Source organism: Chrysemys picta, unplaced genomic scaffold, assembly GCF_011386835.1.
Source record: "Chrysemys picta bellii isolate R12L10 unplaced genomic scaffold, ASM1138683v2 scaf191, whole genome shotgun sequence".
In the NCBI taxonomy this organism is placed as follows: Eukaryota; Metazoa; Chordata; order Testudines; family Emydidae; genus Chrysemys; species Chrysemys picta.
This window is the reverse complement of record NW_027052898.1, coordinates 4,866-29,083: the sequence shown is the minus strand read 5'-3', so window position 1 is coordinate 29,083 and position 24,218 is coordinate 4,866. Positions and strand designations below refer to the sequence as shown.

The window sequence follows — 24,218 nt, the reverse complement described above, 5'->3', positions numbered from 1 at the left end:
TTCCAGTCAATCCTCCATCCCTCAGCGACGCCCTTCCCGACTTACCTCCTACCCCACCAAGAAAATGACAACTTTGTGCCCCCTACCTTTACCAGAAAAGACCCCTCATATTTGTGACGTGGTCCTGTTAGTAAGGTTAGGTGCACCCACGTGCCGGCTCTGAATACCACCGCATCTACCTACAACATCTCAACATGAACACATTTCAGAAGGGACCGCCACATCAATCTCTTCCAACATAGCCCGAGGAATCTCCTCTCTTTATCACCAAAGAGACACAAGGCCTGGAATTCGGACACAACTAACGGAGCTGTCCGAATCCCTACAGTTAACGCTCGTCAGTCCGACAGTGTTCTTTCTTGTGCACAAGAAAACAAAGGGTGAAAGTTGTGGTTGGTTGAGCGGTGTAAATTGGGCAGGGCAAAAGGACCTGAGGAAGGATTACACATAAGTGAGGATCCGAAAGGAGCCCCCCACCTCCTCTGTTCATTTCCAGACTTTGTGACATTTGCTTGGTTGGGCCATTTCTTGGCTTTTTTGAGAAAAGGGGCGAATTTTCCACGGCCTCCGCCATCCCCTTACAGCCGCCCCTACGCCACACCATGTTCCATCTGACCGGGATAGGTCCCAAGTAAGATTTCACTTCAAATCTCAAAAAAGCCAAGTAGAAATCATTCTGTGGGAATTTACTGTGACTAAGAGAAACAGAAGTTCAACCCTTCTCAAGTGGTGGAGGGTCGGGGGGAGTCGCTAAGCCACAGGCACAGAAAGGCTCCCCTAGCTTAAGCGTGAGAGGTATAAGACCTTACACTCTGGTTACAGGGCAGTCATTTTGCCGGGCGTGTCAAAGTGACCTGTGGCTTAATTTGCATGGCAAAGGAGACCGAAACCCTCCTTACAGGGTGGTCCTTAAGCCAGGGGCCTTCCAATGGGCCAGAGCGAAAAGCGCTGTAAAGGAGAGACCTCCGTTCCCTCGGAAGTGGGTGGTCTCGTTGCCCAGCGAGGGCCAACGGCCCAAGAGGAGTTAGAAAGGGGAGACCTGCACCCTTCTGACAGGGAGAGGTCAACGGCCCGGGGCATTTTAAAGGCTAGGTCCTAAGGAGCTCAAACTCACAGAGACCTCAACCCGTTTTAAAGGGGGCTCGCTCCTCCTCAGCTATGGAAGGGACCCATAAAGCATTTTGGTTGGCAAGGAATGGACCGTGATCCTTGTTTACAGGGAGGTCCTTTTACCGGGCACCTGAAGGGGGATTAAGCCTGTGAGGAGAAGTGTCGAACCCGATCCCTCGGTACAGGGGTGCGGTGTGTGCTGTGTGTGCGGTGTGTGCATCCGTTGGCCGTGGCTTTTTCTTCCCTTCTCCTGCAGTTTCTTTGGTGCTTGTGTCGTCTTGTCCATTTTGTCCTTTGAGTTGCTAGAAAGAGAGAGGTGAAGCGGGTTAGCTGTGGCTCAGTAGAGAGCACGTGTACAAGGTAGATTCAGATGACATTGGCAAGGTACTCGGCCCTGCCGGAAATTACCCTAATTCCTACTTTTCGGCACCGATCTCTTTCAGAGCGCAGGAGAGCTTGCGGCAGAAGGCGGGTCCAGGTGGCTGCAGAGGACGCGGGCTTTGACTTGGCTGAGTGCGTGAGTGAGGAGGGCACGGGACAGCTAGTAGGGCAAACCCTGAACCCTCTCAAGAGGCTGGTTTCTAGAACTATCTTCCAAATGGCAGTGTTACCTTGTGAAAGGCAGGGAAAGACCCACACCCTAGTTAGAGGGAGCTCACTTTGGACCTTGGCTTGAAGAGGGCCGATGCAGAGAGGAGAAAAGGGAAAGCGACCTGAACCCTGATTACAGGGCAGTCACCCTTTCTTTAATATAATACACCTCCTTTACACAATGAGGGTTGGGGGAGTCCTGAATGTGAAAAGATCTGGAAATGAACAGGTAAGGGAGGGATCCTGCTGAGTGTCCCCTTTCCAATCAATCCTCCGTCCCTCAGCGACACCCTTCCCGACTTACCTCCTACCCCACCAAGAAAATGACAACTTTGTGCCCCCTACCTTTACCAGAAAAGACCCCTTTTACTTGTGACGCGGTCCTGTTAGTAGGGTTAGGTGCACCCACGTGCCGGCTCTGAATACCACCGCATCTACCTACAACATCTCAACATGAACACATTTCAGAAAGGACCGCCACCTCAGTCTCTTCCAACGTAGCCCGAGGAATCTCCTCTCTTTATCACCAAAGAGACACAAGGCCAGGAATTCAGACACAACAAACGGAGCTGTCCGAATCCCTAGAGTTAACGCTCGTCAGTCCGACAGTGTTCTTTCTTGTGCACAAGAAAACAAAGGGGAAAGTTGTGGTTGGTTGAGCGGTGTAAATTGGGCAGGGCAAAAGGACTTGAGGAAGGATTACACGGAAGTGAGGGTCCGAAAGGAGCCCCCCACCTCCCCTGTTCATTTCCAGACTTTGTGACGTTTGCTTGGTTGGGCCATTTCTTGGCTTTTTTGAGAAAAGGGGCGAATTTTCCACGGCCTCCGCCATCCCCTTACAGCCGCCCCTTCGCCACACCATGTTCCATCTGACCGGGATAGGTCCCAAATAAGATTTCACTTCAAATCTCAAAAAAGCCAAGTAGAAATCATTCGGTGGGAATTTACTGTGACTAAGAGAAACAGAAGTTCAACTCTTCTCAAGTGGTGGAGGGTCGGGGGGAGTCGCTAAGCCACAGGCACAGAAAGGCTCCCCTAGCTTAAGCGTGAGAGGTATAAGACCTTACACCCTGGTTACAGGGCAGTCATTTTGCCGGGCGTGTCAAAGTGACCTGTGGCTTAATTTGCATGGCAAAGGAGACCGAAACCCTCCTTACAGGGTGGTCCTTAAGCCAGGGGCCTTCCAATGGGCCAGAGCGAAAAGCGCTGTAAAGGAGAGACCTCCGTTCCCTCGGAAGTGGGTGGTCTCGTTGCCCAGCGAGTGCCAACGGCCCAAGAGGAGTTAGAAAGGGGAGACCTGCACCCTTCTGACAGGGAGAGGTCAACGGCCCGGGGCATTTTAAAGGCTAGGTCCTAAGGAGCTCAAACTCACAGAGACCTCAACCCGTTTTAAAGGGGGCTCGCTCCTCCTCAGCTATGGAAGGGACCCATAAAGCATTTTGGTTGGCAAGGAATGGACCGTGATCCTTGTTTACAGGGAGGTCCTTTTACCGGGCACCTGAAGGGGGATTAAGCCTGTGAAGAGAAGTGTCGAACCCGATCCCTCGGTACAGGGGTGCGGTGTGTGCAGCCGTTGGCCGTGGCTTTTTCTTCCCTTTTCCTGCAGTTTCTTTGGTGCTTGTGTCGTCTTGTCCATTTTGTCCTTTGAGTTGCTAGAAAGAGAGAGGTGAAGCGGGTTAGCTGTGGCTCAGTAGAGAGCACGTGTACAAGGTAGATTCAGATGACATTGGCAAGGTACTCGGCCCTGCCGGAAATTACCCTAATTCCTACTTTTCGGCACCGATCTCTTTCAGAGCGCAGGAGAGCTTGCGGCAGAAGGCGGGTCCAGGTGGCTGCAGAGGACGCGGGCTTTGACTTGGCTGAGTGCGTGAGTGAGGAGGGCACGGGACAGCTAGTAGGGCAAACCCTGAACCCTCTCAAGAGGCTGGTTTCTAGAACTATCTTCCAAATGGCAGTGTTACCTTGTGAAAGGCAGGGAAAGACCCACACCCTAGTTAGAGGGAGCTCACTTTGGACCTTGGCGTGAAGAGGGCCGATGCAGAGAGGAGAAAAGGGAAAGCGACCTGAACCCTGATTACAGGGCAGTCACCCTTTCTTTAATATAATACACCTCCTTTACACAATGAGGGTTGGGGGAGTCCTGAATGTGAAAAGATCTGGAAATGAACAGGTAAGGGAGGGATCCTGCTGAATTTCCCCTTTCCAATCAATCCTCCGTCCCTCAGCGACACCCTTCCCGACTTACCTCCTACCCCACCAAGAAAATGACAACTTTGTGCCCCCTACCTTTACCAGAAAAGACCCCTTTTACTTGTGACGCGGTCCTGTTAGTAGGGTTAGGTGCACCCACGTGCCGGCTCTGAATACCACTGCATCTACCTACAACATCTCAACATGAACACATTTCAGAAAGGACCGCCACCTCAATCTCTTCCAACGTAGCCCGAGGAATCTCCTCTCTTTATCACCAAAGAGACACAAGGCCAGGAATTCGGACACAACAAACGGAGCTGTCCGAATCCCTAGAGTTAACGCTCGTCAGTCCGACAGTGTTCTTTCTTGTGCACAAGAAAACAAAGGGGAAAGTCGTGGTTGGTTGAGCGGTGTAAATTGGGCAGGGCAAAAGGACTTGAGGAAGGATTACACGGAAGTGAGGGTCCGAAAGGAGCCCCCCACCTCCCCTGTTCATTTCCAGACTTTGTGACGTTTGCTTGGTTGGGCCATTTCTTGGCTTTTTTGAGAAAAGGGGCGAATTTTCCACGGCCTCCGCCATCCCCTTACAGCCGCCCCTTCGCCACACCATGTTCCATCTGACCGGGATAGGTCCCAAATAAGATTTCACTTCAAATCTCAAAAAAGCCAAGTAGAAATCATTCGGTGGGAATTTACTGTGACTAAGAGAAACAGAAGTTCAACTCTTCTCAAGTGGTGGAGGGTCGGGGGGAGTCGCTAAGCCACAGGCACAGAAAGGCTCCCCTAGCTTAAGCGTGAGAGGTATAAGACCTTACACCCTGGTTACAGGGCAGTCATTTTGCCGGGCGTGTCAAAGTGACCTGTGGCTTAATTTGCATGGCAAAGGAGACCGAAACCCTCCTTACAGGGTGGTCCTTAAGCCAGGGGCCTTCCAATGGGCCAGAGCGAAAAGCGCTGTAAAGGAGAGACCTCCGTTCCCTCGGAAGTGGGTGGTCTCGTTGCCCAGCGAGTGCCAACGGCCCAAGAGGAGTTAGAAAGGGGAGACCTGCACCCTTCTGACAGGGAGAGGTCAACGGCCCGGGGCATTTTAAAGGCTAGGTCCTAAGGAGCTCAAACTCACAGAGACCTCAACCCGTTTTAAAGGGGGCTCGCTCCTCCTCAGCTATGGAAGGGACCCATAAAGCATTTTGGTTGGCAAGGAATGGACCGTGATCCTTGTTTACAGGGAGGTCCTTTTACCGGGCACCTGAAGGGGGATTAAGCCTTTGAGGAGAAGTGTCGAACCCGATCCCTCGGTACAGGGGTGCGGTGTGTGCTGTGTGTGCGGTGTGTGCAGCCGTTGGCCGTGGCTTTTTCTTCCCTTTTCCTGCAGTTTCTTTGGTGCTTGTGTCGTCTTGTCCATTTTGTCCTTTGAGTTGCTAGAAAGAGAGAGGTGAAGCGGGTTAGCTGTGGCTCAGTAGAGAGCACGTGTACAAGGTAGATTCAGATGACATTGGCAAGGTACTCGGCCCTGCCGGAAATTACCCTAATTCCTACTTTTCGGCACCGATCTCTTTCAGAGCGCAGGAGAGCTTGCGGCAGAAGGCGGGTCCAGGTGGATGCAGAGGACGCGGGCTTTGACTTGGCTGAGTGCGTGAGTGAGGAGGGCACGGGACAGCTAGTAGGGCAAACCCTGAACCCTCTCAAGAGGCTGGTTTCTAGAACTATCTTCCAAATGGCAGTGTTACCTTGTGAAAGGCAGGGAAAGACCCACACCCTAGTTAGAGGGAGCTCACTTTGGACCTTGGCGTGAAGAGGGCCGATGCAGAGAGGAGAAAAGGGAAAGCGACCTGAACCCTGATTACAGGGCAGTCACCCTTTCTTTAATATAATACACCTCCTTTACACGGTGGGGGCGGGGGGAGTCCCCAATGTGAAAAGATCTGGAAATGAACAGGTAAGGGAGGGATCCTGCTGAGTGTCCCCTTTCCAATCAATCCTCCGTCCCTCAGCGACACCCTTCCCGACTTACCTCCTACCCCACCAAGAAAATGACAACTTTGTGCCCCCTACCTTTACCAGAAAAGACCCCTTTTACTTGTGACGCGGTCCTGTTAGTAGGGTTAGGTGCACCCACGTGCCGGCTCTGAATACCACCGCATCTACCTACAACATCTCAACATGAACACATTTCAGAAAGGACCGCCACCTCAATCTCTTCCAACGTAGCCCGAGGAATCTCCTCTCTTTATCACCAAAGAGACACAAGGCCAGGAATTTGGATACAACTAACGGAGCTGTTCGAATCCCTACAGTTGACGCTCGTCAGTCCGACAGTGTTCTTTCTTGTGCACAAGAAAACAAAGGGGAAAGTTGTGGTTGGTTGAGCGGTGTAAATTGGGCAGGGCAAAAGGACTTGAGGAAGGATTACACGGAAGTGAGGGTCCGAAAGGAGCCCCCCACCTCCCCTGTTCATTTCCAGACTTTGTGACGTTTGCTTGGTTGGGCCATTTCTTGGCTTTTTTGAGAAAAGGGGCGAATTTTCCACGGCCTCCGCCATCCCCTTACAGCCGCCCCTTCGCCACACCATGTTCCATCTGACCGGGATAGGTCCCAAATAAGATTTCACTTCAAATCTCAAAAAAGCCAAGTAGAAATCATTCGGTGGGAATTTACTGTGACTAAGAGAAACAGAAGTTCAACTCTTCTCAAGTGGTGGAGGGTTGGGGGGAGTCGCTAAGCCACAGGCACAGAAAGGCTCCGCTAGCTTAAGCGTGAGAGGTATAAGACATTACACCCTGGTTACAGGGCAGTCATTTTGCCGGGAGTGTCAAAGTGACCTGTGGCTTAATTTGCATGGCAAAGGAGACCGAAACCCTCCTTACAGGGTGGTCCTTATGCCAGGGGCCTTCCAATGGGCCAGAGCGAAAAGCGCTGTAAAGGAGAGACCTCCGTTCCCTCGGAAGTGGGTGGTCTCGTTACCCAGCGAGTGCCAACGGCCCAAGAGGAGTTAGAAAGGGGAGATCTGCACCCTTCTGACAGGGAGAGGTCAACGGCCCGGGGCATTTTAAAGGCTAGGTCCTAAGGAGCTCAAACTCACAGAGACCTCAACCCGTTTTAAAGGGGGCTCGCTCCTCCTCAGCTATGGAAGGGACCCATAAAGCATTTTGGTTGGCAAGGAATGGACCGTGACCCTTGTTTACAGGGAGGTCCTTTTACCGGGCACCTGAAGGGGGATTAAGCCTGTGAGGAGAAGTGTCGAACCCGATCCCTCGGTACAGGGGTGCGGTGTGTGCTGTGTGTGCGGTGTGTGCAGCCGTTGGCCGTGGCTTTTTCTTCCCTTCTCCTGCAGTTTCTTTGGTGCTTGTGTCGTCTTGTCCATTTTGTCCTTTGAGTTGCTAGAAAGAGAGAGGTGAAGCGGGTTAGCTGTGGCTCAGTAGAGAGCACGTGTACAAGGTAGATTCAGATGACATTGGCAAGGTACTCGGCCCTGCCGGTAATTACCCTAATTCCTACTTTTCGGCACCGATCTCTTTCAGAGCGCAGGAGAGCTTGCGGCAGAAGGCGGGTCCAGGTGGCTGCAGAGGACGCGGGCTTTGACTTGGCTGAGTGCGTGAGTGAGGAGGGCACGGGACAGCTAGTAGGGCAAACCCTGAACCCTCTCAAGAGGCTGGTTTCTAGAACTATCTTCCAAATGGCCGTGTTACCTTGTGAAAGGCAGGGAAAGACCCACACCCTAGTTAGAGGGAGCTCACTTTGGACCTTGGCGTGAAGAGGGCCGATGCAGAGAGGAGAAAAGGGAAAGCGACCTGAACCCTGATTACAGGGCAGTCACCCTTTCTTTAATATAATACACCTCCTTTACACAATGAGGGTTGGGGGAGTCCTGAATGTGAAAAGATCTGGAAATGAACAGGTAAGGGAGGGATCCTGCTGAGTGTCCCCTTTCCAATCAATCCTCCGTCCCTCAGCGACACCCTTCCCGACTTACCTCCTACCCCACCAAGAAAATGACAACTTTGTGCCCCCTACCTTTACCAGAAAAGACCCCTTTTACTTGTGACGCGGTCCTGTTAGTAGGGTTAGGTGCACCCACGTGCCGGCTCTGAATACCACCGCATCTACCTACAACATCTCAACATGAACACATTTCAGAAAGGACCGCCACCTCAATCTCTTCCAACGTAGCCCGAGGAATCTCCTCTCTTTATCACCAAAGAGACACAAGGCCAGGAATTCGGACACAACTAACGGAGCTGTCCGAATCCCTAGAGTTAACGCTCGTCAGTCCGACAGTGTTCTTTCTTGTGCACAAGAAAACAAAGGGGAAAGTTGTGGTTGGTTGAGCAGTGTAAATTGGGCAGGGCAAAAGGACTTGAGGAAGGATTACACGGAAGTGAGGGTCCGAAAGGAGCCCCCTACCTCCCCTGTTCATTTCCAGACTTTGTGACGTTTGCTTGGTTGGGCCATTTCTTGGCTTTTTTGAGAAAAGGGGCGAATTTTCCACGGCCTCCGCCATCCCCTTACAGCCGCCCCTTCGCCACACCATGTTCCATCTGACCGGGATAGGTCCCAAATAAGATTTCACTTCAAATCTCAAAAAAGCCAAGTAGAAATCATTCTGTGGGAATTTACTGTGACTAAGAGAAACAGAAGTTCAACCCTTCTCAAGTGGTGGAGGGTCGGGGGGAGTCGCTAAGCCACAGGCACAGAAAGGCTCCCCTAGCTTAAGCGTGAGAGGTATGAGACCTTACACCCTGGTTACAGGGCAGTCATTTTGCCGGGCGTGTCAAAGTGACCTGTGGCTTAATTTGCATGGCAAAGGAGACCGAAACCCTCCTTACAGGGTGGTCCTTAAGCCAGGGGCCTTCCAATGGGCCAGAGCGAAAAGCGCTGTAAAGGAGAGACCTCCGTTCCCTCGGAAGTGGGTGGTCTCGTTGCCCAGCGAGTGCCAACGGCCCAAGAGGAGTTAGAAAGGGGAGACCTGCACCCTTCTGACAGGGAGAGGTCAACGGCCCGGGGCATTTTAAAGGCTAGGTCCTAAGGAGCTCAAACTCACAGAGACCTCAACCCGTTTTAAAGGGGGCTCGCTCCTCCTCAGCTATGGAAGGGACCCATAAAGCATTTTGGTTGGCAAGGAATGGACCGTGATCCTTGTTTACAGGGAGGTCCTTTTACCGGGCACCTGAAGGGGGATTAAGCCTTTGAGGAGAAGTGTCGAACCCGATCCCTCGGTACAGGGGTGCGGTGTGTGCTGTGTGTGCGGTGTGTGCAGCCGTTGGCCGTGGCTTTTTCTTCCCTTTTCCTGCAGTTTCTTTGGTGCTTGTGTCGTCTTGTCCATTTTGTCCTTTGAGTTGCTAGAAAGAGAGAGGTGAAGCGGGTTAGCTGTGGCTCAGTAGAGAGCACGTGTACAAGGTAGATTCAGATGACATTGGCAAGGTACTCGGCCCTGCCGGAAATTACCCTAATTCCTACTTTTCGGCACCGATCTCTTTCAGAGCGCAGGAGAGCTTGCGGCAGAAGGCGGGTCCAGGTGGCTGCAGAGGACGCGGGCTTTGACTTGGCTGAGTGCGTGAGTGAGGAGGGCACGGGACAGCTAGTAGGGCAAACCCTGAACCCTCTCAAGAGGCTGGTTTCTAGAACTATCTTCCAAATGGCAGTGTTACCTTGTGAAAGGCAGGGAAAGACCCACACCCTAGTTAGAGGGAGCTCACTTTGGACCTTGGCGTGAAGAGGGCCGATGCAGAGAGGAGAAAAGGGAAAGCGACCTGAACCCTGATTACAGGGCAGTCACCCTTTCTTTAATATAATACACCTCCTTTACACAATGAGGGTTGGGGGAGTCCTGAATGTGAAAAGATCTGGAAATGAACAGGTAAGGGAGGGATCCTGCTGAATTTCCCCTTTCCAATCAATCCTCCGTCCCTCAGCGACACCCTTCCCGACTTACCTCCTACCCCACCAAGAAAATGACAACTTTGTGCCCCCTACCTTTACCAGAAAAGACCCCTTTTACTTGTGACGCGGTCCTGTTAGTAGGGTTAGGTGCACCCACGTGCCGGCTCTGAATACCACCGCATCTACCTACAACATCTCAACATGAACACATTTCAGAAAGGACCGCCACCTCAATCTCTTCCAACGTAGCCCGAGGAATCTCCTCTCTTTATCACCAAAGAGACACAAGGCCAGGAATTCGGACACAACAAACGGAGCTGTCCGAATCCCTAGAGTTAACGCTCGTCAGTCCGACAGTGTTCTTTCTTGTGCACAAGAAAACAAAGGGGAAAGTCGTGGTTGGTTGAGCGGTGTAAATTGGGCAGGGCAAAAGGACTTGAGGAAGGATTACACGGAAGTGAGGGTCCGAAAGGAGCCCCCCACCTCCCCTGTTCATTTCCAGACTTTGTGACGTTTGCTTGGTTGGGCCATTTCTTGGCTTTTTTGAGAAAAGGGGCGAATTTTCCACGGCCTCCGCCATCCCCTTACAGCCGCCCCTTCGCCACACCATGTTCCATCTGACCGGGATAGGTCCCAAATAAGATTTCACTTCAAATCTCAAAAAAGCCAAGTAGAAATCATTCGGTGGGAATTTACTGTGACTAAGAGAAACAGAAGTTCAACTCTTCTCAAGTGGTGGAGGGTCGGGGGGAGTCGCTAAGCCACAGGCACAGAAAGGCTCCCCTAGCTTAAGCGTGAGAGGTATAAGACCTTACACCCTGGTTACAGGGCAGTCATTTTGCCGGGCGTGTCAAAGTGACCTGTGGCTTAATTTGCATGGCAAAGGAGACCGAAACCCTCCTTACAGGGTGGTCCTTAAGCCAGGGGCCTTCCAATGGGCCAGAGCGAAAAGCGCTGTAAAGGAGAGACCTCCGTTCCCTCGGAAGTGGGTGGTCTCGTTGCCCAGCGAGTGCCAACGGCCCAAGAGGAGTTAGAAAGGGGAGACCTGCACCCTTCTGACAGGGAGAGGTCAACGGCCCGGGGCATTTTAAAGGCTAGGTCCTAAGGAGCTCAAACTCACAGAGACCTCAACCCGTTTTAAAGGGGGCTCGCTCCTCCTCAGCTATGGAAGGGACCCATAAAGCATTTTGGTTGGCAAGGAATGGACCGTGACCCTTGTTTACAGGGAGGTCCTTTTACCGGGCACCTGAAGGGGGATTAAGCCTGTGAGGAGAAGTGTCGAACCCGATCCCTCGGTACAGGGGTGCGGTGTGTGCTGTGTGTGCGGTGTGTGCAGCCGTTGGCCGTGGCTTTTTCTTCCCTTCTCCTGCAGTTTCTTTGGTGCTTGTGTCGTCTTGTCCATTTTGTCCTTTGAGTTGCTAGAAAGAGAGAGGTGAAGCGGGTTAGCTGTGGCTCAGTAGAGAGCACGTGTACAAGGTAGATTCAGATGACATTGGCAAGGTACTCGGCCCTGCCGGTAATTACCCTAATTCCTACTTTTCGGCACCGATCTCTTTCAGAGCGCAGGAGAGCTTGCGGCAGAAGGCGGGTCCAGGTGGCTGCAGAGGACGCGGGCTTTGACTTGGCTGAGTGCGTGAGTGAGGAGGGCACGGGACAGCTAGTAGGGCAAACCCTGAACCCTCTCAAGAGGCTGGTTTCTAGAACTATCTTCCAAATGGCCGTGTTACCTTGTGAAAGGCAGGGAAAGACCCACACCCTAGTTAGAGGGAGCTCACTTTGGACCTTGGCGTGAAGAGGGCCGATGCAGAGAGGAGAAAAGGGAAAGCGACCTGAACCCTGATTACAGGGCAGTCACCCTTTCTTTAATATAATACACCTCCTTTACACAATGAGGGTTGGGGGAGTCCTGAATGTGAAAAGATCTGGAAATGAACAGGTAAGGGAGGGATCCTGCTGAGTGTCCCCTTTCCAATCAATCCTCCGTCCCTCAGCGACACCCTTCCCGACTTACCTCCTACCCCACCAAGAAAATGACAACTTTGTGCCCCCTACCTTTACCAGAAAAGACCCCTTTTACTTGTGACGCGGTCCTGTTAGTAGGGTTAGGTGCACCCACGTGCCGGCTCTGAATACCACCGCATCTACCTACAACATCTCAACATGAACACATTTCAGAAAGGACCGCCACCTCAATCTCTTCCAACGTAGCCCGAGGAATCTCCTCTCTTTATCACCAAAGAGACACAAGGCCAGGAATTCGGACACAACTAACGGAGCTGTCCGAATCCCTAGAGTTAACGCTCGTCAGTCCGACAGTGTTCTTTCTTGTGCACAAGAAAACAAAGGGGAAAGTTGTGGTTGGTTGAGCAGTGTAAATTGGGCAGGGCAAAAGGACTTGAGGAAGGATTACACGGAAGTGAGGGTCCGAAAGGAGCCCCCTACCTCCCCTGTTCATTTCCAGACTTTGTGACGTTTGCTTGGTTGGGCCATTTCTTGGCTTTTTTGAGAAAAGGGGCGAATTTTCCACGGCCTCCGCCATCCCCTTACAGCCGCCCCTTCGCCACACCATGTTCCATCTGACCGGGATAGGTCCCAAATAAGATTTCACTTCAAATCTCAAAAAAGCCAAGTAGAAATCATTCTGTGGGAATTTACTGTGACTAAGAGAAACAGAAGTTCAACCCTTCTCAAGTGGTGGAGGGTCGGGGGGAGTCGCTAAGCCACAGGCACAGAAAGGCTCCCCTAGCTTAAGCGTGAGAGGTATGAGACCTTACACCCTGGTTACAGGGCAGTCATTTTGCCGGGCGTGTCAAAGTGACCTGTGGCTTAATTTGCATGGCAAAGGAGACCGAAACCCTCCTTACAGGGTGGTCCTTAAGCCAGGGGCCTTCCAATGGGCCAGAGCGAAAAGCGCTGTAAAGGAGAGACCTCCGTTCCCTCGGAAGTGGGTGGTCTCGTTGCCCAGCGAGTGCCAACGGCCCAAGAGGAGTTAGAAAGGGGAGACCTGCACCCTTCTGACAGGGAGAGGTCAACGGCCCGGGGCATTTTAAAGGCTAGGTCCTAAGGAGCTCAAACTCACAGAGACCTCAACCCGTTTTAAAGGGGGCTCGCTCCTCCTCAGCTATGGAAGGGACCCATAAAGCATTTTGGTTGGCAAGGAATGGACCGTGATCCTTGTTTACAGGGAGGTCCTTTTACCGGGCACCTGAAGGGGGATTAAGCCTTTGAGGAGAAGTGTCGAACCCGATCCCTCGGTACAGGGGTGCGGTGTGTGCTGTGTGTGCGGTGTGTGCAGCCGTTGGCCGTGGCTTTTTCTTCCCTTTTCCTGCAGTTTCTTTGGTGCTTGTGTCGTCTTGTCCATTTTGTCCTTTGAGTTGCTAGAAAGAGAGAGGTGAAGCGGGTTAGCTGTGGCTCAGTAGAGAGCACGTGTACAAGGTAGATTCAGATGACATTGGCAAGGTACTCGGCCCTGCCGGAAATTACCCTAATTCCTACTTTTCGGCACCGATCTCTTTCAGAGCGCAGGAGAGCTTGCGGCAGAAGGCGGGTCCAGGTGGCTGCAGAGGACGCGGGCTTTGACTTGGCTGAGTGCGTGAGTGAGGAGGGCACGGGACAGCTAGTAGGGCAAACCCTGAACCCTCTCAAGAGGCTGGTTTCTAGAACTATCTTCCAAATGGCAGTGTTACCTTGTGAAAGGCAGGGAAAGACCCACACCCTAGTTAGAGGGAGCTCACTTTGGACCTTGGCGTGAAGAGGGCCGATGCAGAGAGGAGAAAAGGGAAAGCGACCTGAACCCTGATTACAGGGCAGTCACCCTTTCTTTAATATAATACACCTCCTTTACACAATGAGGGTTGGGGGAGTCCTGAATGTGAAAAGATCTGGAAATGAACAGGTAAGGGAGGGATCCTGCTGAATTTCCCCTTTCCAATCAATCCTCCGTCCCTCAGCGACACCCTTCCCGACTTACCTCCTACCCCACCAAGAAAATGACAACTTTGTGCCCCCTACCTTTACCAGAAAAGACCCCTTTTACTTGTGACGCGGTCCTGTTAGTAGGGTTAGGTGCACCCACGTGCCGGCTCTGAATACCACCGCATCTACCTACAACATCTCAACATGAACACATTTCAGAAAGGACCGCCACCTCAATCTCTTCCAACGTAGCCCGAGGAATCTCCTCTCTTTATCACCAAAGAGACACAAGGCCAGGAATTCGGACACAACAAACGGAGCTGTCCGAATCCCTAGAGTTAACGCTCGTCAGTCCGACAGTGTTCTTTCTTGTGCACAAGAAAACAAAGGGGAAAGTCGTGGTTGGTTGAGCGGTGTAAATTGGGCAGGGCAAAAGGACTTGAGGAAGGATTACACGGAAGTGAGGGTCCGAAAGGAGCCCCCCACCTCCCCTGTTCATTTCCAGACTTTGTGACATTTCTTGGCTTTTTTGAGAAAAGGGGCGAATTTTCCACGGCCTCCGCCATCCCCTTACAGCCGCCCCTTCGCCACACCATGTTCCATCTGACCGGGATAGGTCCCAAATAAGATTTCACTTCAAATCTCAAAAAAGCCAAGTAGAAATCATTCGGTGGGAATTTACTGTGACTAAGAGAAACAGAAGTTCAACTCTTCTCAAGTGGTGGAGGGTCGGGGGGAGTCGCTAAGCCACAGGCACAGAAAGGCTCCCCTAGCTTAAGCGTGAGAGGTATAAGACCTTACACCCTGGTTACAGGGCAGTCATTTTGCCGGGCGTGTCAAAGTGACCTGTGGCTTAATTTGCATGGCAAAGGAGACCGAAACCCTCCTTACAGGGTGGTCCTTAAGCCAGGGGCCTTCCAATGGGCCAGAGCGAAAAGCGCTGTAAAGGAGAGACCTCCGTTCCCTCGGAAGTGGGTGGTCTCGTTGCCCAGCGAGTGCCAACGGCCCAAGAGGAGTTAGAAAGGGGAGACCTGCACCCTTCTGACAGGGAGAGGTCAACGGCCCGGGGCATTTTAAAGGCTAGGTCCTAAGGAGCTCAAACTCACAGAGACCTCAACCCGTTTTAAAGGGGGCTCGCTCCTCCTCAGCTATGGAAGGGACCCATAAAGCATTTTGGTTGGCAAGGAATGGACCGTGATCCTTGTTTACAGGGAGGTCCTTTTACCGGGCACCTGAAGGGGGATTAAGCCTGTGAGGAGAAGTGTCGAACCCGATCCCTCGGTACAGGGGTGCGGTGTGTGCTGTGTGTGCGGTGTGTGCAGCCGTTGGCCGTGGCTTTCTCTTCCCTTTTCCTGCAGTTTCTTTGGTGCTTGTGTCGTCTTGTCCATTTTGTCCTTTGAGTTGCTAGAAAGAGAGAGGTGAAGCGGGTTAGCTGTGGCTCAGTAGAGAGCACGTGTACAAGGTAGATTCAGATGACATTGGCAAGGTACTCGGCCCTGCCGGAAATTACCCTAATTCCTACTTTTCGGCACCGATCTCTTTCAGAGCGCAGGAGAGCTTGCGGCAGAAGGCGGGTCCAGGTGGATGCAGAGGACGCGGGCTTTGACTTGGCTGAGTGCGTGAGTGAGGAGGGCACGGGACAGCTAGTAGGGCAAACCCTGAACCCTCTCAAGAGGCTGGTTTCTAGAACTATCTTCCAAATGGCAGTGTTACCTTGTGAAAGGCAGGGAAAGACCCACACCCTAGTTAGAGGGAGCTCACTTTGGACCTTGGCGTGAAGAGGGCCGATGCAGAGAGGAGAAAAGGGAAAGCGACCTGAACCCTGATTACAGGGCAGTCACCCTTTCTTTAATATAATACACCTCCTTTACACGGTGGGGGCGGGGGGAGTCCCCAATGTGAAAAGATCTGGAAATGAACAGGTAAGGGAGGGATCCTGCTGAGTGTCCCCTTTCCAATCAATCCTCCGTCCCTCAGCGACACCCTTCCCGACTTACCTCCTACCCCACCAAGAAAATGACAACTTTGTGCCCCCTACCTTTACCAGAAAAGACCCCTTTTACTTGTGACGCGGTCCTGTTAGTAGGGTTAGGTGCACCCACGTGCCGGCTCTGAATACCACCGCATCTACCTACAACATCTCAACATGAACACATTTCAGAAAGGACCGCCACCTCAATCTCTTCCAACGTAGCCCGAGGAATCTCCTCTCTTTATCACCAAAGAGACACAAGGCCAGGAATTCGGACACAACTAACGGAGCTGTCCGAATCCCTAGAGTTAACGCTCGTCAGTCCGACAGTGTTCTTTCTTGTGCACAAGAAAACAAAGGGGAAAGTTGTGGTTGGTTGAGCGGTGTAAATTGGGCAGGGCAAAAGGACTTGAGGAAGGATTACACGGAAGTGAGGGTCCGAAAGGAGCCCCCCACCTCCCCTGTTCATTTCCAGACTTTGTGACGTTTGCTTGGTTGGGCCATTTCTTGGCTTTTTTGAGAAAAGGGGCGAATTTTCCACGGCCTCCGCCATCCCCTTACAGCCGCCCCTTCGCCGCACCATGTTCCATCTGACCGGGATAGGTGCCAAATAAGATTTCACTTCAAATCTCAAAAAAGCCAAGTAGAAATCATTCGGTGGGAATTTACTGTGACTAAGAGAAACAGAAGTTCAACTCTTCTCAAGTGGTGGAGGGTCGGGGGGAGTCGCTAAGCCACAGGCACAGAAAGGCTCCCCTAGCTTAAGCGTGAGAGGTATAAGACCTTACACCCTGGTTACAGGGCAGTCATTTTGCCGGGCGTGTCAAAGTGACCTGTGGCTTAATTTGCATGGCAAAGGAGACCGAAACCCTCCTTACAGGGTGGTCCTTAAGCCAGGGGCCTTCCAATGGGCCAGAGCGAAAAGCGCTGTAAAGGAGAGACCTCCGTTCCCTCGGAAGTGGGTGGTCTCGTTGCCCAGCGAGTGCCAACGGCCCAAGAGGAGTTAGAAAGGGGAGACCTGCACCCTTCTGACAGGGAGAGGTCAACGGCCCGGGGCATTTTAAAGGCTAGGTCCTAAGGAGCTCAAACTCACAGAGACCTCAACCCGTTTTAAAGGGGGCTCGCTCCTCCTCAGCTATGGAAGGGACCCATAAAGCATTTTGGTTGGCAAGGAATGGACCGTGATCCTTGTTTACAGGGAGGTCCTTTTACCGGGCACCTGAAGGGGGATTAAGCCTTTGAGGAGAAGTGTCGAACCCGATCCCTCGGTACAGGGGTGTGGTGTGTGCTGTGTGTGCGGTGTGTGCAGCCGTTGGCCGTGGCTTTTTCTTCCCTTTTCCTGCAGTTTCTTTGGTGCTTGTGTCGTCTTGTCCATTTTGTCCTTTGAGTTGCTAGAAAGAGAGAGGTGAAGCAGGTTAGCTGTGGCTCAGTAGAGAGCACGTGTACAAGGTAGATTCAGATGACATTGGCAAGGTACTCGGCCCTGCCCTAAAGTACCCTAATTCCTACTTTTCGGCACCGATCTCTTTCAGAGCGCAGGAGAGCTTGCGGCAGAAGGCGGGTCCAGGTGGATGCAGAGGACGCGGGCTTTGACTTGGCTGAGTGCGTGAGTGAGGAGGGCACGGGACAGCTAGTAGGGCAAACCCTGAACCCTCTCAAGAGGCTGGTTTCTAGAACTATCTTCCAAATGGCAGTGTTACCTTGTGAAAGGCAGGGAAAGACCCACACCCTAGTTAGAGGGAGCTCACTTTGGACCTTGGCGTGAAGAGGGCCGATGCAGAGAGGAGAAAAGGGAAAGCGACCTGAACCCTGATTACAGGGCAGTCACCCTTTCTTTAATATAATACACCTCCTTTACACAATGAGGGTGGGGGGAGTCCCCAATGTGAAAAGATCTGGAAATGAACAGGTAAGGGAGGGATCCTGCTGAGTGTCCCCTTTCCAATCAATCCTCCGTCCCTCAGCGACACCCTTCCCGACTTACCTCCTACCCCACCAAGAAAATGACAACTTTGTGCCCCCTACCTTTACCAGAAAAGACCCCTTTTACTTGTGACGCGGTCCTGTTAGTAGGGTTAGGTGCACCCACGTGCCGGCTCTGAATACCACCGCATCTACCTACAACATCTCAACATGAACACATTTCAGAAAGGACCGCCACCTCAATCTCTTCCAACGTAGCCCGAGGAATCTCCTCTCTTTATCACCAAAGAGACACAAGGCCAGGAATTTGGATACAACTAACGGAGCTGTTCGAATCCCTACAGTTGACGCTCGTCAGTCCGACAGTGTTCTTTCTTGTGCACAAGAAAACAAAGGGGAAAGTTGTGGTTGGTTGAGCGGTGTAAATTGGGCAGGGCAAAAGGACTTGAGGAAGGATTACACGGAAGTGAGGGTCCGAAAGGAGCCCCCCACCTCCCCTGTTCATTTCCAGACTTTGTGACGTTTGCTTGGTTGGGCCATTTCTTGGCTTTTTTGAGAAAAGGGGCGAATTTTCCACGGCCTCCGCCATCCCCTTACAGCCGCCCCTTCGCCACACCATGTTCCATCTGACCGGGATAGGTCCCAAATAAGATTTCACTTCAAATCTCAAAAAAGCCAAGTAGAAATCATTCGGTGGGAATTTACTGTGACTAAGAGAAACAGAAGTTCAACTCTTCTCAAGTGGTGGAGGGTCGGGGGGAGTCGCTAAGCCACAGGCACAGAAAGGCTCCCCTAGCTTAAGCGTGAGAGGTATAAGACATTACACCCTGGTTACAGGGCAGTCATTTTGCCGGGAGTGTCAAAGTGACCTGTGGCTTAATTTGCATGGCAAAGGAGACCGAAACCCTCCTTACAGGGTGGTCCTTATGCCAGGGGCCTTCCAATGGGCCAGAGCGAAAAGCGCTGTAAAGGAGAGACCTCCGTTCCCTCGGAAGTGGGTGGTCTCGTTACCCAGCGAGTGCCAACGGCCCAAGAGGAGTTAGAAAGGGGAGATCTGCACCCTTCTGACAGGGAGAGGTCAACGGCCCGGGGCATTTTAAAGGCTAGGTCCTAAGGAGCTCAAACTCACAGAGACCTCAACCCGTTTTAAAGGGGGCTCGCTCCTCCTCAGCTATGGAAGGGACCCATAAAGCATTTTGGTTGGCAAGGAATGGACCGTGACCCTTGTTTACAGGGAGGTCCTTTTACCGGGCACCTGAAGGGGGATTAAGCCTGTGAGGAGAAGTGTCGAACCCGATCCCTCGGTACAGGGGTGCGGTGTGTGCTGTGTGTGCGGTGTGTGCAGCCGTTGGCCGTGGCTTTTTCTTCCCTTTTCCTGCAGTTTCTTTGGTGCTTGTGTCGTCTTGTCCATTTTGTCCTTTGAGTTGCTAGAAAGAGAGAGGTGAAGCGGGTTAGCTGTGGCTCAGTAGAGAGCACGTGTACAAGGTAGATTCAAATGACATTGGCAAGGTACTCAGCCCTGCCGGAAATTACCCTAATGCCTACTTTTCGGCACCGATCTCTTTCATAACGGAGGAGAGCTTGCGGCAGAAGGCGGGTCCAGGTGGATGCAGAGGACGCGGGCTTTGACTTGGCTGAGTGCGCGAGTGAGGAGGGCACGGGACAGCTAGTAGGGCAAACCCTGAACCCTCTCAAGAGGCTGGTTTCTAGAACTATCTTCCAAATGGCAGTGTTACCTTGTGAAAGGCAGGGAAAGACCCACACCCTAGTTAGAGGGAGCTCACTTTGGACCTTGGCGTGAAGAGGGCCGATGCAGAGAGGAGAAAAGGGAAAGCGACCTGAACCCTGATTACAGGGCAGTCACCCTTTCTTTAATATAATACACCTCCTTTACACAATGAGGGTGGGGGGAGTCCTGAATGTGAAAAGATCTGGAAATGAACAGGTAAGAGAGGGATCCTGCTGAGTGTCCCCTTTCCAATCAATCCTCCGTCCCTCAGCGACACCCTTCCCGACTTACCTCCTACCCCACCAAGAAAATGACAACTTTGTGCCCCCTACCTTTACCAGAAAAGACCCCTTTTACTTGTGACGCGGTCCTGTTAGTAGGGTTAGGTGCACCCACGTGCCGGCTCTGAATACCACCGCATCTACCTACAACATCTCAACATGAACACATTTCAGAAAGGACCGCCACCTCAATCTCTTCCAACGTAGCCCGAGGAATCTCCTCTCTTTATCACCAAAGAGACACAAGGCCAGGAATTCGGACACAACAAACGGAGCTGTCCGAATCCCTAGAGTTAACGCTCGTCAGTCCGACAGTGTTCTTTCTTGTGCACAAGAAAACAAAGGGGAAAGTTGTGGTTGGTTGAGCGGTGTAAATTGGGCAGGGCAAAAGGACTTGAGGAAGGATTACACGGAAGTGAGGGTCCGAAAGGAGCCCCCCACCTCCCCTGTTCATTTCCAGACTTTGTGACGTTTGCTTGGTTGGGCCATTTCTTGGCTTTTTTGAGAAAAGGGGCGAATTTTCCACGGCCTCCGCCATCCCCTTACAGCCGCCCCTTCGCCACACCATGTTCCATCTGACCGGGATAGGTCCCAAATAAGATTTCACTTCAAATCTCAAAAAAGCCAAGTAGAAATCATTCTGTGGGAATTTACTGTGACTAAGAGAAACAGAAGTTCAACTCTTCTCAAGTGGTGGAGGGTCGGGGGGAGTCGCTAAGCCACAGGCACAGAAAGGCTCCCCTAGCTTAAGCGTGAGAGGTATAAGACCTTACACCCTGGTTACAGGGCAGTCATTTTGCCGGGCGTGTCAAAGTGACCTGTGGCTTAATTTGCATGGCAAAGGAGACCGAAACCCTCCTTACAGGGTGGTCCTTAAGCCAGGGGCCTTCCAATGGGCCAGAGCGAAAAGCGCTGTAAAGGAGAGACCTCCGTTCCCTCGGAAGTGGGTGGTCTCGTTGCCCAGCGAGTGCCAACGGCCCAAGAGGAGTTAGAAAGGGGAGACCTGCACCCTTCTGACAGGGAGAGGTCAACGGCCCGGGGCATTTTAAAGGCTAGGTCCTAAGGAGCTCAAACTCACAGAGACCTCAACCCGTTTTAAAGGGGGCTCGCTCCTCCTCAGCTATGGAAGGGACCCATAAAGCATTTTGGTTGGCAAGGAATGGACCGTGATCCTTGTTTACAGGGAGCTCCTTTTACCGGGCACCTGAAGGGGGATTAAGCCTTTGAGGAGAAGTGTCGAACCCGATCCCTCGGTACAGGGGTGCGGTGTGTGCTGTGTGTGCGGTGTGTGCAGCCGTTGGCCTTGCCTTTTTCTTCCCTTTTCTTTGGTGCTTGTGTCGCCTTGTCCATTTTGTCCTTTGAGTTGCTAGAAAGAGAGAGGTGAAGCGGGTTAGGTGTGGCTCAGTAGAGAGCACCTGTACAAGGTAGATTCAGATGACATTGGCAAGGTACTCGGCCCTGCCGGAAATTACCCTAATTCCTACTTTTCGGCACCAATCTCTTTCAGAGCGCAGGAGAGCTTGCGGCAGAAGGCGGGTCCAGGTGGATGCAGAGGACGCGGGCTTTGACTTGGCTGAGTGCGTGAGTGAGGAGGGCACGGGATAGCTAGTAGGACAAACCCTGAACCCTCTCAAGAGGCTGGTTTCTAGAACTGCTTTCCAAATGGCAGTGTTACCTTGTGAAAGGCAGGGAAAGACCCACACCCTAGTTAGAGGGAGCTGACTTTGGAACTTGGCGTGAAGAGGGCCGATGCAGAGAGGAGAAAAGGGAAAGCGACCTGAACCCTGATTACAGGGCAGTCACCTTTTCTTTAGTAAAATACACCCCCTTTACACGGTGGGGGCGGGGGGCGTCCCCAATGTGAAAAGATCTGGAAATGAACAGGTGAGGGAGCGATCCTGCTGCGTGTCCCCTTTCCAGTCAATCCTCCATCCCTCAGCGACGCCCTTCCCGACTTACCTCCTACCCCACCAAGAAAATGACAACTTTGTGCCCCCTACCTTTACCAGAAAAGACCCCTCATATTTGTGACGTGGTCCTGTTAGTAAGGTTAGGTGCACCCACGTGCCGGCTCTGAATACCACCGCATCTACCTACAACATCTCAACATGAACACATTTCAGAAAGGACCGCCACATCAATCTCTTCCAACATAGCCCGAGGAATCTCCTCTCTTTATCACCAAAGAGACACAAGGCCTGAAATTCGGACACAACTAACGGAGCTGTCCGAATCCCTACAGTTAACGCTCGTCAGTCCGACAGTGTTCTTTCTTGTGCACAAGAAAACAAAGGGTGAAAGTTGTGGTTGGTTGAGCGGTGTAAATTGGGCAGGGCAAAAGGACCTGAGGAAGGATTACACATAAGTGAGGATCCGAAAGGAGCCCCCCACCTCCTCTGTTCATTTCCAGACTTTGTGACATTTGCTTGGTTGGGCCATTTCTTGGCTTTTTTGAGAAAAGGGGCGAATTTTCCACGGCCTCCGCCATCCCCTTACAGCCGCCCCTACGCCACACCATGTTCCATCTGACCGGGATAGGTCCCAAGTAAGATTTCACTTCAAATCTCAAAAAAGCCAAGTAGAAATCATTCTGTGGGAATTTACTGTGACTAAGAGAAACAGAAGTTCAACCCTTCTCAAGTGGTGGAGGGTCGGGGGGAGTCGCTAAGCCACAGGCACAGAAAGGCTCCCCTAGCTTAAGCGTGAGAGGTATAAGACCTTACACTCTGGTTACAGGGCAGTCATTTTGCCGGGCGTGTCAAAGTGACCTGTGGCTTAATTTGCATGGCAAAGGAGACCGAAACCCTCCTTACAGGGTGGTCCTTAAGCCAGGGGCCTTCCAATGGGCCAGAGCGAAAAGCGCTGTAAAGGAGAGACCTCCGTTCCCTCGGAAGTGGGTGGTCTCGTTGCCCAGCGAGTGCCAACGGCCCAAGAGGAGTTAGAAAGGGGAGACCTGCACCCTTCTGACAGGGAGAGGTCAACGGCCCGGGGCATTTTAAAGGCTAGGTCCTAAGGAGCTCAAACTCACAGAGACCTCAACCCGTTTTAAAGGGGGCTCGCTCCGCCTCAGCTATGGAAGGGATCCATAAAGCATTTTGGTTGGTAAGGAATGGACCTTGATCCTTGTTTACAGGGAGGTCCTTTTACCGGGCACCTGAAGGGGGATTAAGCCTGTGAGGAGAAGTGTCGAACCCGATCCCTCGGTACAGGGGTGCGGTGTGTGCTGTGTGTGTGGTGTGTGCAGCCGTTGGCAGTGGCTTTTTCTTCCCTTTTCCTGCAGTTTCTTTGGTGCTTGTGTCATCTTGTTCATTTTGTCCTTTGAGTTGCTAGAAAGAGAGAGGGAAGCGGGTTAGGTGTGGCTCAGTAGAGAGCACGCGTACAAGGTAGATTCAGATGACATTGGCAAGGTACTCGGCCCTGCCGAAAATTACCCTAATTCCTACTTTTCAGCACCGATCTCTTTCAGAGGGCAGGAGAGCTTGCGGCAGAAGGCGGGTCCAGGTGGATGCAGAGGACGCGGGCTTTGACTTGGCTGAGTGCGTGAGTGAGGAGGGCACGGGACAGCTAGTAGGACAAACCCTGAACCCTCTCAAGAGGCTGGTTTCTAGAACTACCTTCCAAATGGCAGTGTTACCTTGTGAAAGACAGGGAAAGACCCACACCCTAGTTAGAGGGCGCTCACTTTGGACCTTGGCGTGAAGAGGGCCAATGTAGGGAGGAGAAAAGGGAAAGCGACCTGAACCCTGATTACAGGGCAGTCACCCTTTTTTTAGTAAAATATACCTCCTTTACACTGTTGGGGTGGGGGAGTCCTGAATGTGAAAAGATCTGGAAATGAACAGGTAAGGGAGGGATCCTGCTGAGTGTCCCCTTTCCAATCAATCCTCCATCCCTCAGCGACACCCTTCCCGACTTACCTCCTACCCCACCAAGAAAATGACAACTTTGTGCCCCCTACCTTTACCAGAAAAGACCCTTCTGACTTGTGACGCGGTCCTGTTAGTAGGGTTAGGTGCACCCACGTGCCGGCTCTGAATACCACCGCATCTACCTACAACATCTCAACATCAACACATTTCAGAAAGGACCGCCACATCAATCTCTTCAAAGGTAGCCCGAGGAATCTCCTCTCTTTATCACCAAAGAGACACAAGGCCAGGAATTCGGACACAACTAACGGAGCTGTCCGAATCCCTGCAGTTGGCGCTCCTCAGTCCGACAGTGTTCTTTCTTGTGCACAAGAAAACAAAAGGTGAAAGTTGTGGTTGGTTGAGCGGTGTAAATTGGGCAGGGTAAAAGGACTTGAGGAAGGATTACACGGAAGTGAGGGTCCGAAAGGAGCCCCCCAACCCCCCTGTTCATTTCCAGACTTTGTGACGTTTGCTTGGTTGGGCCATTTCTTGGCTTTTTTGAGAAAAGGGGCGAATTTTCCACGGCCTCCGCCATCCCCTTACAGCCGCCCCTTCGCCACACCATGTTCCATCTGACCGGGATAGGTCCCGAGTAAGATTTCACTTCAAATCTCAAAAAAGCCAAGTAGAAATCATTCTGTGGGAATTTACTGTGACTAAGAGAAACAGAAGTTCAACCCTTCTCAAGTGCTGGAGGGTCGGGGGGAGTCTCTAAG

General features: G+C 52.1%; 1 long non-coding RNA gene across 2 annotated transcripts; it reads right to left on the bottom strand.

The window, feature by feature from the left end:
- Positions 1–549: 549 nt before the first annotated feature.
- On the bottom strand, positions 550–23,823 carry LOC135978259 (uncharacterized). 2 transcript variants are annotated; one of them, XR_010595689.1, is made up of 3 exons: positions 23,023–23,823; positions 5,431–19,008; positions 550–5,312 (listed from the first exon to the last, which is right to left on the bottom strand). It is a non-coding gene; the product is annotated as an uncharacterized LOC135978259 (long non-coding RNA). The 2 variants fall into 2 exon arrangements; XR_010595690.1 differs by having other exon boundaries at positions 550–15,090; positions 15,209–19,008.
- Between the last annotated feature and the right edge of the window lie 395 nt (positions 23,824–24,218).